A 10,000-nucleotide genomic window follows, 5' to 3' on the forward strand; every position below is an offset into this window, starting at 1 on the left:
CCCTCCCAATCGCCGGAACCCCAATGCCGCCGGTCAGGTTCTCCGGCGGTACTCCGGCGATGCTCCGGCGATGCTCCGGCGATGCTGTCCCGAGTGAAAAAAATGCGGCACCAGCACATGCTGGAGCCAAGCATGGGCACCGTGGCTCAAAATCGAACTTCGGCCAAGGCCTCGACCATCAATGGCACATGATGACGCATGGTGATGGCACATGCATCGACCATCATCGGCATAGGCTGCCCTTCGGTACGGGCACTTGCCTCGACCGCCATCGGCACAAGCTGGGCCCTGGTGTGGGTTGTTGCCTCGATCACCAGCGGCACATGCTGAGCCTTGGTGCGGGCGGTTGCCTCGAGCACCATCCGCAGACCCTGGGCCCTGGTGCGGCCGGTTGCCCCGATAACCATCGGCACACGCTGGGCCCTGGAGCGGCCGGTTGCCTCGATCACCATCGGCAAAAGCTGGGCCCTGGTGCGGGCGCTTGCCTCGACCACCATCGGCACACGCTGGGCACTGGTGTGGGCACTTGCCTCGACCACCATCGGCACACGCTGGGCCCTGGTGCGGGCGGTTGCCTCGATCACCATCGGCACACGCTGGGCCCTGGTGCGGGCGGTTGCCCCCAGCACCATCGGCACACGCTGGGCCCTGGTGCGGGCGCTTGCCTCGACCACCATCGGCAAACGCTGGGCCCTGGTGCGGGCGCTTGCCTCGACCACCATCGGCACACGCTCGGCCCTGGTGCGGTCGGTTGCCTCGAGCACCATCGGCACACGCTGGGCCCTGGTGCGGGCGCTTGCCTCGACCACCATCGGCACACGCTGGGCCCTGGTGCGGGCGCTTGCCTCGACCACCATCGGCACACGCTGGGCCCTGGTGCGGCAGGTTGCCTCGAGCACCATCGGCACACGCTGGGCCCTGGTGCGGTCGGTTGCCTCGAGCACCATCGGCACACGCTGGGCCCTGGTGCGGGCGCTTGCCTCGACCACCATCGGCACACGCTGGGCCCTGGTGCGGCAGGTTCCCTCGACCACCATCGGCACACGCTGGGCCCTGGTGCGGCAGGTTGCCTCGAGCACCATCGGCACACGCTGGGCCCTGGTGCGGTCGGTTGCCTCGATCACCATCGGCACACGCTGGGCCCTGGTGCGGGCGGTTGCCTCGACCACCATCGGCACACGCTGGGCCCTGGTGCGGCAGCTTGCCTCGAGCACCATCGGCACACGCTCGGCCCTGGTGCGGTCGGTTGCCTCGACCACCATCGGCACACGCTGGGCCCCACCATCGGCACACGCTGGGCCCTGGTGCGGGCGCTTGCCTCGACCACCATCGGCACACGCTCCGCCCTGGTGCGGTCGGTTGCCTCGAGCACCATCGGCACACGCTGGGCCCTGGTGCGGCAGGTTGCCTCGACCACCATCGGCACACGCTGGGCCCTGGTGCGGGCGGTTGCCTCGACCACCATCGGCACACGCTGGGCCCTGGTGCGGGCGGTTGCCTCGACCACCATCGGCACACGCTGGGCCCTGGTGCGGGCGCTTGCCTCGAGCACCATCGGCACACGCTGGGCCCTGGTGCGGCAGGTTGCCTCGACCACCATCGGCACACGCTGGGCCCTGGTGCGGGCGCTTTCCTCGAGCACCATCGGCACACGCTCGGCCCTGGTGCGGTCGGTTGCCTCGAGCACCATCGGCACACGCTGGGCCCTGGTGCGGCAGGTTGCCTCGACCACCATCGGCACACGCTGGGCCCTGGTGCGGGCGGTTGCCTCGACCACCATCGGCACACGCTGGGCCCTGGTGCGGTCGGTTGCCTCGAGCACCATCGGCACACGTTGGGCCCTGGTGCGGCAGGTTGCCTCGAGCACCATCGGCACACGCTGGGCCCTGGTGCGGGCGGTTGCCTCGAGCACCATCGGCACACGCTGGGCCCTGGTGCGGGCGGTTGCCTCGACCACCATCGGCACACGCTGGGCCCTGGTGCGGGCGCTTGCCTCGAGCACCATCGGCACACGCTGGGCCCTGGTGCGGCAGGTTGCCTCGAGCACCATCGGCACACGCTGGGCCCTGGTGCGGTCGGTTGCCTCGAGCACCATCGGCACACGCTGGGCGCTGGTGCGGGCGCTTGCCTCGACCACCATCGGCACACGCTGGGCCCCACCATCGGCACACGCTGGGCCCTGGTGCGGGCGCTTGCCTCGACCACCATCGGCACACGCTCCGCCCTGGTGCGGTCGGTTGCCTCGAGCACCATCGGCACACGCTGGGCCCTGGTGCGGCAGGTTGCCTCGACCACCATCGGCACACGCTGGGCCCTGGTGCGGGCGGTTGCCTCGACCACCATCGGCACACGCTGGGCCCTGGTGCGGGCGGTTGCCTCGACCACCATCGGCACACGCTGGGCCCTGGTGCGGGCGCTTGCCTCGAGCACCATCGGCACACGCTGGGCCCTGGTGCGGCAGGTTGCCTCGACCACCATCGGCACACGCTGGGCCCTGGTGCGGTCGGTTGCCTCGAGCACCATCGGCACACGCTGGGCGCTGGTGCGGGCGCTTGCCTCGACCACCATCGGCACACGCTGGGCCCCACCATCGGCACACGCTGGGCCCTGGTGCGGGCGCTTGCCTCGACCACCATCGGCACACGCTCCGCCCTGGTGCGGTCGGTTGCCTCGAGCACCATCGGCACACGCTGGGCCCTGGTGCGGCAGGTTGCCTCGACCACCATCGGCACACGCTGGGCCCTGGTGCGGGCGGTTGCCTCGACCACCATCGGCACACGCTGGGCCCTGGTGCGGGCGGTTGCCTCGACCACCATCGGCACACGCTGGACCCTGGTGCGGGCGCTTGCCTCGAGCACCATCGGCACACGCTGGGCCCTGGTGCGGCAGGTTGCCTCGACCACCATCGGCACACGCTGGGCCCTGGTGCGGGCGCTTGCCTCGAGCACCATCGGCACACGCTCGGCCCTGGTGCGGTCGGTTGCCTCGAGCACCATCGGCACACGCTGGGCCCTGGTGCGGCAGGTTGCCTCGACCACCATCGGCACACGCTGGGCCCTGGTGCGGGCGGTTGCCTCGACCACCATCGGCACACGCTGGGCCCTGGTGCGGTCGGTTGCCTCGAGCACCATCGGCACACGCTGGGCCCTGGTGCGGCAGGTTGCCTCGAGCACCATCGGCACACGCTAGGCCCTGGTGCGGGCGGTTGCCTCGAGCACCATCCGCACACGCTGGGCCCTGGTGCGGGCGGTTGCCTCGACCACCATCGGCACACGCTGGGCCCTGGTGCGGGCGCTTGCCTCGAGCACCATCGGCACACGCTGGGCCCTGGTTCGGCAGGTTGCCTCGAGCACCATCGGCACACGCTGGGCCCTGGTGCGGCAGGTTGCCTCGAGCACCATCGGCACACGCTGGGCCCTGGTGCGGTCGGTTGCCTCGAGCACCATCGGCACACGCTGGGCGCTGGTGCGGGCGCTTGCCTCGACCACCATCGGCACACGCTGGGCCCTGGTGCGGCAAGTTGCCTCGATCACCATCGGCACACGCTGGGCCCTGGTGCGACAGGTTGCCTCGAGCACCATCGGCACACTATCGGCCCTGGTGCGGGCGGTTGCCTCGACCACCATCGGCACACGCTGGGCCCTGGTGCGGGCGCTTGCCTCGAGCACCATCGGCACACGCTGGGCCCTGGTGCGGGCGGTTGCCTCGAGCACCATCGGCACACGCTGGGCCCTGGTGGGTTTAGGCACATCTTCAAATTTCTGCCGTGCCAATGCCATTTTTATGGCTTGTAAATTCATACAATGGTCCCCTAAGCCTTCACGTGAAGTTTCGTTGGAAGATGACTCGTTTTCTATTTTTCACGATTTTCGAAACTTTTTGCGGTTCGGGATTTTTTAAAATTTTTTTATAAGGATTTTTGGCCCCAAATTTTGTAGGCATGATCCTTCTATTTTTGTTGGCATGCACAAAAAAATTCAGCTAAAAACTCGAAGTAGAGAAGATTTTGTGACCGTTTGAAAAAAGTGTCCCCATTTCAGACACTTTAACGGCTACTGGTAGCAAACCTGTAAAATCTCAAATGCTCTTTAAGGGGGTGTGAATTCTCAGAGGTTTGATGAGGGATAGGGGGCCAACACAAGGCCAAGTACCAGCACCCATCGCACATCATGTGCGCACACCCCCCCGGCCCCCCTCCCAATCGCCGGAACCCCAATGCCGCCGGTCAGGTTCTCCGGCGGTACTCCGGCGATGCTCCGGCGATGCTCCGGCGATGCTCCGGCGATGCTGTCCCGAGTGAAAAAAAATGCGGCACCAGCACATGCTGGAGCCAAGCATGGGCACCGTGGCTCAAAATCGAACTTCGGCCAAGGCCTCGACCATCAATGGCACATGATGACGCATGGTGATGGCACATGCATCGACCATCATCGGCATAGGCTGCCCTTCGGTACGGGCACTTGCCTCGACCGCCATCGGCACAAGCTGGGCCCTGGTGTGGGTTGTTGCCTCGATCACAATCGGCACATGCTGAGCCTTGGTGCGGGCGGTTGCCTCGAGCACCATCGGCAGACCCTGGGCCCTGGTGCGGCCGGTTGCCCCGATAACCATCGGCACACGCTGGGCCCTGGGGCGGGCGCTTGCCCCCAGCACCATCGGCACACGCTGGGCCCTGGTGCGGGCGCTTGCCCCCAGCACCATCGGCACACGCTGGGCCCTGGTGCGGGCGGTTGCCCCGAACACCATCGGCACAAGCCGGCCCTTGGTGCGGGCTCCTGGCTCGACCACCATCGGCACACGCCGGCCCTTGGTGCGGGCGGTTGCCTCGAACACCATCGGCACACGCCGGCCCTTGGTGCGGCCGGTTGCCTCGACCACCATCGGCACACGCTCGGCCTTGGTGAGGGCGCTTGCCTCGACCACCATCGGCACACGCTGGGCCCTGGTGCGGGCGCTTGCCTCGACCACCATCGGCACACGCTCGGCCTTGGTGCGGGCGCTTGCCTCGACCACCATCGGCACACGCTGGGCCCTGGTGCGGGCGGTTGCCTCGACCACCATCGGCACACGCCGGGCCCTGGTGCTGGCGGTTGCCTCGACCACCATCGGCACACGTTGGGCCCTGGTGCGGGCGGTTGCCTCGAACACCATCGGCACAAGCCGGCCCTTGGTGCGGCAAGTTGCCTCGAGCACCATCGACACACGCTGGGCCCTGGTGCGGGCGGTTGCCTCGACCACCATCGGCACACGCTGGGCCCTGGTGCGGACGGTTGCCTCGAGCACCATGGGCACACGCTGGGCCCTGGTGGGGAGCTTGCCTCGAGCGCCATCGGCACATGCTGGGCCCTGGTGCGGCAAGTTGCCTCGAGCACCATCGGCACACGCTGGGCCCTGGTGCGGTCGGTTGCCTCGACCACCATCGGCACACGCTGGGCCCTGGTGCGGACGGTTGCCTCGACCACCATCGGCACACGCTGGGCCCTGGTGCGGCAGGTTGCCTCGATCACCATCGGCACACGCTGGGCCCTGGTGCGACAGGTTGCCTCGAGCACCATCGGCACACTATCGGCCCTGGTGCGGGCGGTTGCCTCGACCACCATCGGCACACGCTGGGCCCTGGTGCGGGCGCTTGCCTCGACCACCATCGGCACACGCTGGGCCCTGGTGCGGTCGGTTGCCTCGAGCACCATCGGCACACGCTGGGCCCTGGTGCGGCAGGTTGCCTCGAGCACCATCGGCACACGCTCGGCCCTGGTGCGGGCGGTTGCCTCGAGCACCATCCGCACACGCTGGGCCCTGGTGCGGGCGGTTGCCTCGACCACCATCGGCACACGCTGGGCCCTGGTGCGGGCGCTTGCCTCGAGCACCATCGGCACACGCTGGGCCCTGGTTCGGCAGGTTGCCTCGAGCACCATCGGCACACGCTGGGCCCTGGTGCGGCAGGTTGCCTCGAGCACCATCGGCACACGCTGGGCCCTGGTGCGGTCGGTTGCCTCGAGCACCATCGGCACACGCTGGGCGCTGGTGCGGGCGCTTGCCTCGACCACCATCGGCACACGCTGGGCCCTGGTGCGGGCGGTTGCCTCGACCACCATCGGCACACCCTGGGCCCTGGTGCGGGCGCTTGCCTCGAGCACCATCGGCACACGCTGGGCCCTGGTGCGGCAGGTTGCCTCGAGCACCGTCGGCACACGCTGGGCCCTGGTGCGGGCGCTTGCCTCGAGCACCATCGGCACACGCTGGGCCCTGGTGCGGCAGGTTGCCTCGAGCACCGTCGGCACACGCTGGGCCCTGGTGCGGCAGGTTGCCTCGACCACCATCGGCACACGCTGGGCCCTGGTGCGGGCGCTTGCCTCGACCACCATCGGCACACGCCGGGCCCTGGTGCGGGCGCTTGCCTCGACCACCATCGGCACACGCTCGGCCTTGGTGCGGGCGCTTGCCTCGACCACCATCGGCACACGCCGGGCCCTGGTGCGGGCGGTTGCCTCGACCACCATCGGCACACGCTCGGCCTTGGTGAGGGCGCTTGCCTCGACCACCATCGGCACACGCTGGGCCCTGGTGCGGGCGCTTGCCTCGACCACCATCGGCACACGCGGGGCCCTGGTGCGGGCGCTTGCCTCGACCACCATCGGCACACGCGGGGCCCTGGTGCGGGCGCTTGCCTCGACCACCATCGGCACACGCTCGGCCTTGGTGCGGGCGCTTGCCTCGACCACCATCGGCACACGCCGGGCCCTGGTGCGGGCGGTTGCCTCGACCACCATCGGCACACGCCGGGCCCTGGTGCTGGCGGTTGCCTCGACCACCATCGGCACACGTTGGGCCCTGGTGCGGGCGGTTGCCTCGAACACCATCGGCACAAGCCGGCCCTTGGTGCGGGCGGTTGCCTCGAGCACCATCGACACACGCTGGGCCCTGGTGCGGGCGGTTGCCTCGACCACCATCGGCACACGCTGGGCCCTGGTGCGGACGGTTGCCTCGAGCACCATGGGCACACGCTGGCCCTTGGTGCGGGCTCTTGCCTCGACCACCATCAGCAGAAGATGGCCCCTACGTCGAACACCATCGATACATGCCGGGCCTTGGTGTGGGCACATGCCTCGAGCTGGTGCGGGCGGTTGCCTCGACCACCATCGGCACACGCTGGGCCCTGGTGCGGCAGGTTGCCTCGATCACCATCGGCACACGCTGGGCCCTGGTGCGACAGGTTGCCTCGAGCACCATCGGCACACTAACGGCCCTGGTGCGGGCGGTTGCCTCGACCACCATCGGCACACGCTGGGCCCTGGTGCGGGCGCTTGCCTCGAGCACCATCGGCACACGCTGGGCCCTGGTGCGGCAGGTTGCCTCGAGCACCATCGGCACACGCTGGGCCCTGGTGCGGCAGGTTGCCTCGACCACCATCGGCACACGCTGGGCCCTGGTGCGGGCGGTTGCCTCGACCACCATCGGCACACCCTGGGCCCTGGTGCGGGCGCTTGCCTCGAGCACCATCGGCACACGCTGGGCCCTGGTGCGGCAGGTTGCCTCGAGCACCGTCGGCACACGCTGGGCCCTGGTGCGGCAGGTTGCCTCGAGCACCATCGGCACACGCTGGGCCCTGGTGCGGGAGCTTGCCTCGAGCGCCATCGGCACACGCTGGGCCCTGGTGCGGCAAGTTGCCTCGAGCACCATCGGCACACGCTGGGCCCTGGTGCGGTCGGTTGCCTCGAGCACCATCGGCACACGCTGGGCGCTGGTGCGGGCGCTTGCCTCGACCACCATCGGCACACGCTGGGCCCTGGTGCGGCAGGTTGCCTCGAGCACCATCGGCACACTATCGGCCCTGGTGCGGGCGGTTGCCTCGACCACCATCGGCACACGCTGGGCCCTGGTGCGGGCGCTTGCCTCGAGCACCATCGGCACACGCTGGGCCCTGGTGCGGGCGGTTGCCTCGAGCACCATCGGCACACGCTGGGCCCTGGTGGGTTTAGGCACATCTTCAAATTTCTGCCGTGCCAATGCCATTTTTATGGCTTGTAAATTCATACAATGGTCCCCTAAGCCTTCACGTGAAGTTTCGTTGGAAGATGACTCGTTTTCTATTTTTCACGATTTTCGAAACTTTTTGCGGTTCGGGATTTTTTAAAATTTTTTTATAAGGATTTTTGGCCCCAAATTTTGTAGGCATGATCCTTCTATTTTTGTTGGCATGCACAAAAAAATTCAGCTAAAAACTCGAAGTAGAGAAGATTTTGTGACCGTTTGAAAAAAGTGTCCCCATTTCAGACACTTTAACGGCTACTGGTAGCAAACCTGTAAAATCTCAAATGCTCTTTAAGGGGGTGTGAATTCTCAGAGGTTTGATGAGGGATAGGGGGCCAACACAAGGCCAAGTACCAGCACCCATCGCACATCATGTGCGCACACCCCCCCGGCCCCCCTCCCAATCGCCGGAACCCCAATGCCGCCGGTCAGGTTCTCCGGCGGTACTCCGGCGATGCTCCGGCGATGCTCCGGCGATGCTGTCCCGAGTGAAAAAAACGCGGCACCAGCACATGCTGGAGCCAAGCATGGGCACCGTGGCTCAAAATCGAACTTCGGCCAAGGCCTCGACCATCAATGGCACATGATGACGCATGGTGATGGCACATGCATCGACCATCATCGGCATAGGCTGCCCTTCGGTACGGGCACTTGCCTCGACCGCCATCGGCACAAGCTGGGCCCTGGTGTGGGTTGTTGCCTCGATCACAATCGGCACATGCTGAGCCTTGGTGCGGGCGGTTGCCTCGAGCACCATCGGCAGACCCTGGGCCCTGGTGCGGCGGGTTGCCCCGATAACCATCGGCACACGCTGGGCCCTGGGGCGGGCGCTTGCCCCCAGCACCATCGGCACACGCTGGGCCCTGGTGCGGGCGGTTCCCTCGACCACCATCGGCACACGTTGGGCCCTGGTTCGGGCGGTTGCCCCCAGCACCATCGGCACACGCTGGGCCCTGGTGCGGGCGCTTGCCCCCAGCACCATCGGCACACGCAGGGCCCTGGTGCGGGCGGTTGCCCCGAACACCATCGGCACAAGCCGGCCCTTGGTGCGGGCTCCTGGCTCGACCACCATCGGCACACGCTGGGCCCTGGTGCGGGCGGTTGCCTCGAACACCATCGGCACACGCCGGCCCTTGGTGCGGCCGGTTGCCTCGACCACCATCGGCACACGCTCGGCCTTGGTGAGGGCGCTTGCCTCGACCACCATCGGCACACGCTGGGCCCTGGTGCGGGCGCTTGCCTCGACCACCATCGGCACACGCTCGGCCTTGGTGCGGGCGCTTGCCTCGACCACCATCGGCACACGCTGGGCCCTGGTGCGGGCGGTTGCCTCGACCACCATCGGCACACGCTCGGGGTGGTGAGGGCGCTTGCCTCGACCACCATCGGCACACGCTGGGCCCTGGGGCGGGCGCTTGCCCCCAGCACCATCGGCACACGCTGGGCCCTGGTGCGGGCGGTTCCCTCCGCCACCATCGGCACACGTTGGGCCCTGGTCTGGGCGGTTGCCCCCAGCACCATCGGCACACGCTGGGCCCTGGTGCGGGCGGTTGCCCCCAGCACCATCGGCACACGCAGGGCCCTGGTGCGGGCGGTTGCCCCGAACACCATCGGCACAAGCCGGCCCTTGGTGCGGGCTCCTGGCTCGACCACCATCGGCACACGCTGGGCCCTGGTGCGGGCGGTTGCCTCGAACACCATCGGCACACGCCGGCCCTTGGTGCGGCCGGTTGCCTCGACCACCATCGGCACACGCTCGGCCTTGGTGAGGGCGCTTGCCTCGACCACCATCGGCACACGCTGGGCCCTGGTGCGGGCGCTTGCCTCGACCACCATCGGCACACGCTGGGCCCTGGTGCGGGCGCTTGCCTCGACCACCATCGGCACACGCTGGGCCCTGGTGCGGGCGCTTGCCTCGACCACCATCGGCACACGCTCGGCCTTGGTGCGGGCGCTTGCCTCGACCACC

This window comes from Durio zibethinus, unplaced genomic scaffold, assembly GCF_047325235.1.
Source record: "Durio zibethinus cultivar Kanyao isolate XHJ-2024 unplaced genomic scaffold, ASM4732523v1 HiC_scaffold_390, whole genome shotgun sequence".
Taxonomy (NCBI): Eukaryota; Viridiplantae; Streptophyta; class Magnoliopsida; order Malvales; family Malvaceae; genus Durio; species Durio zibethinus.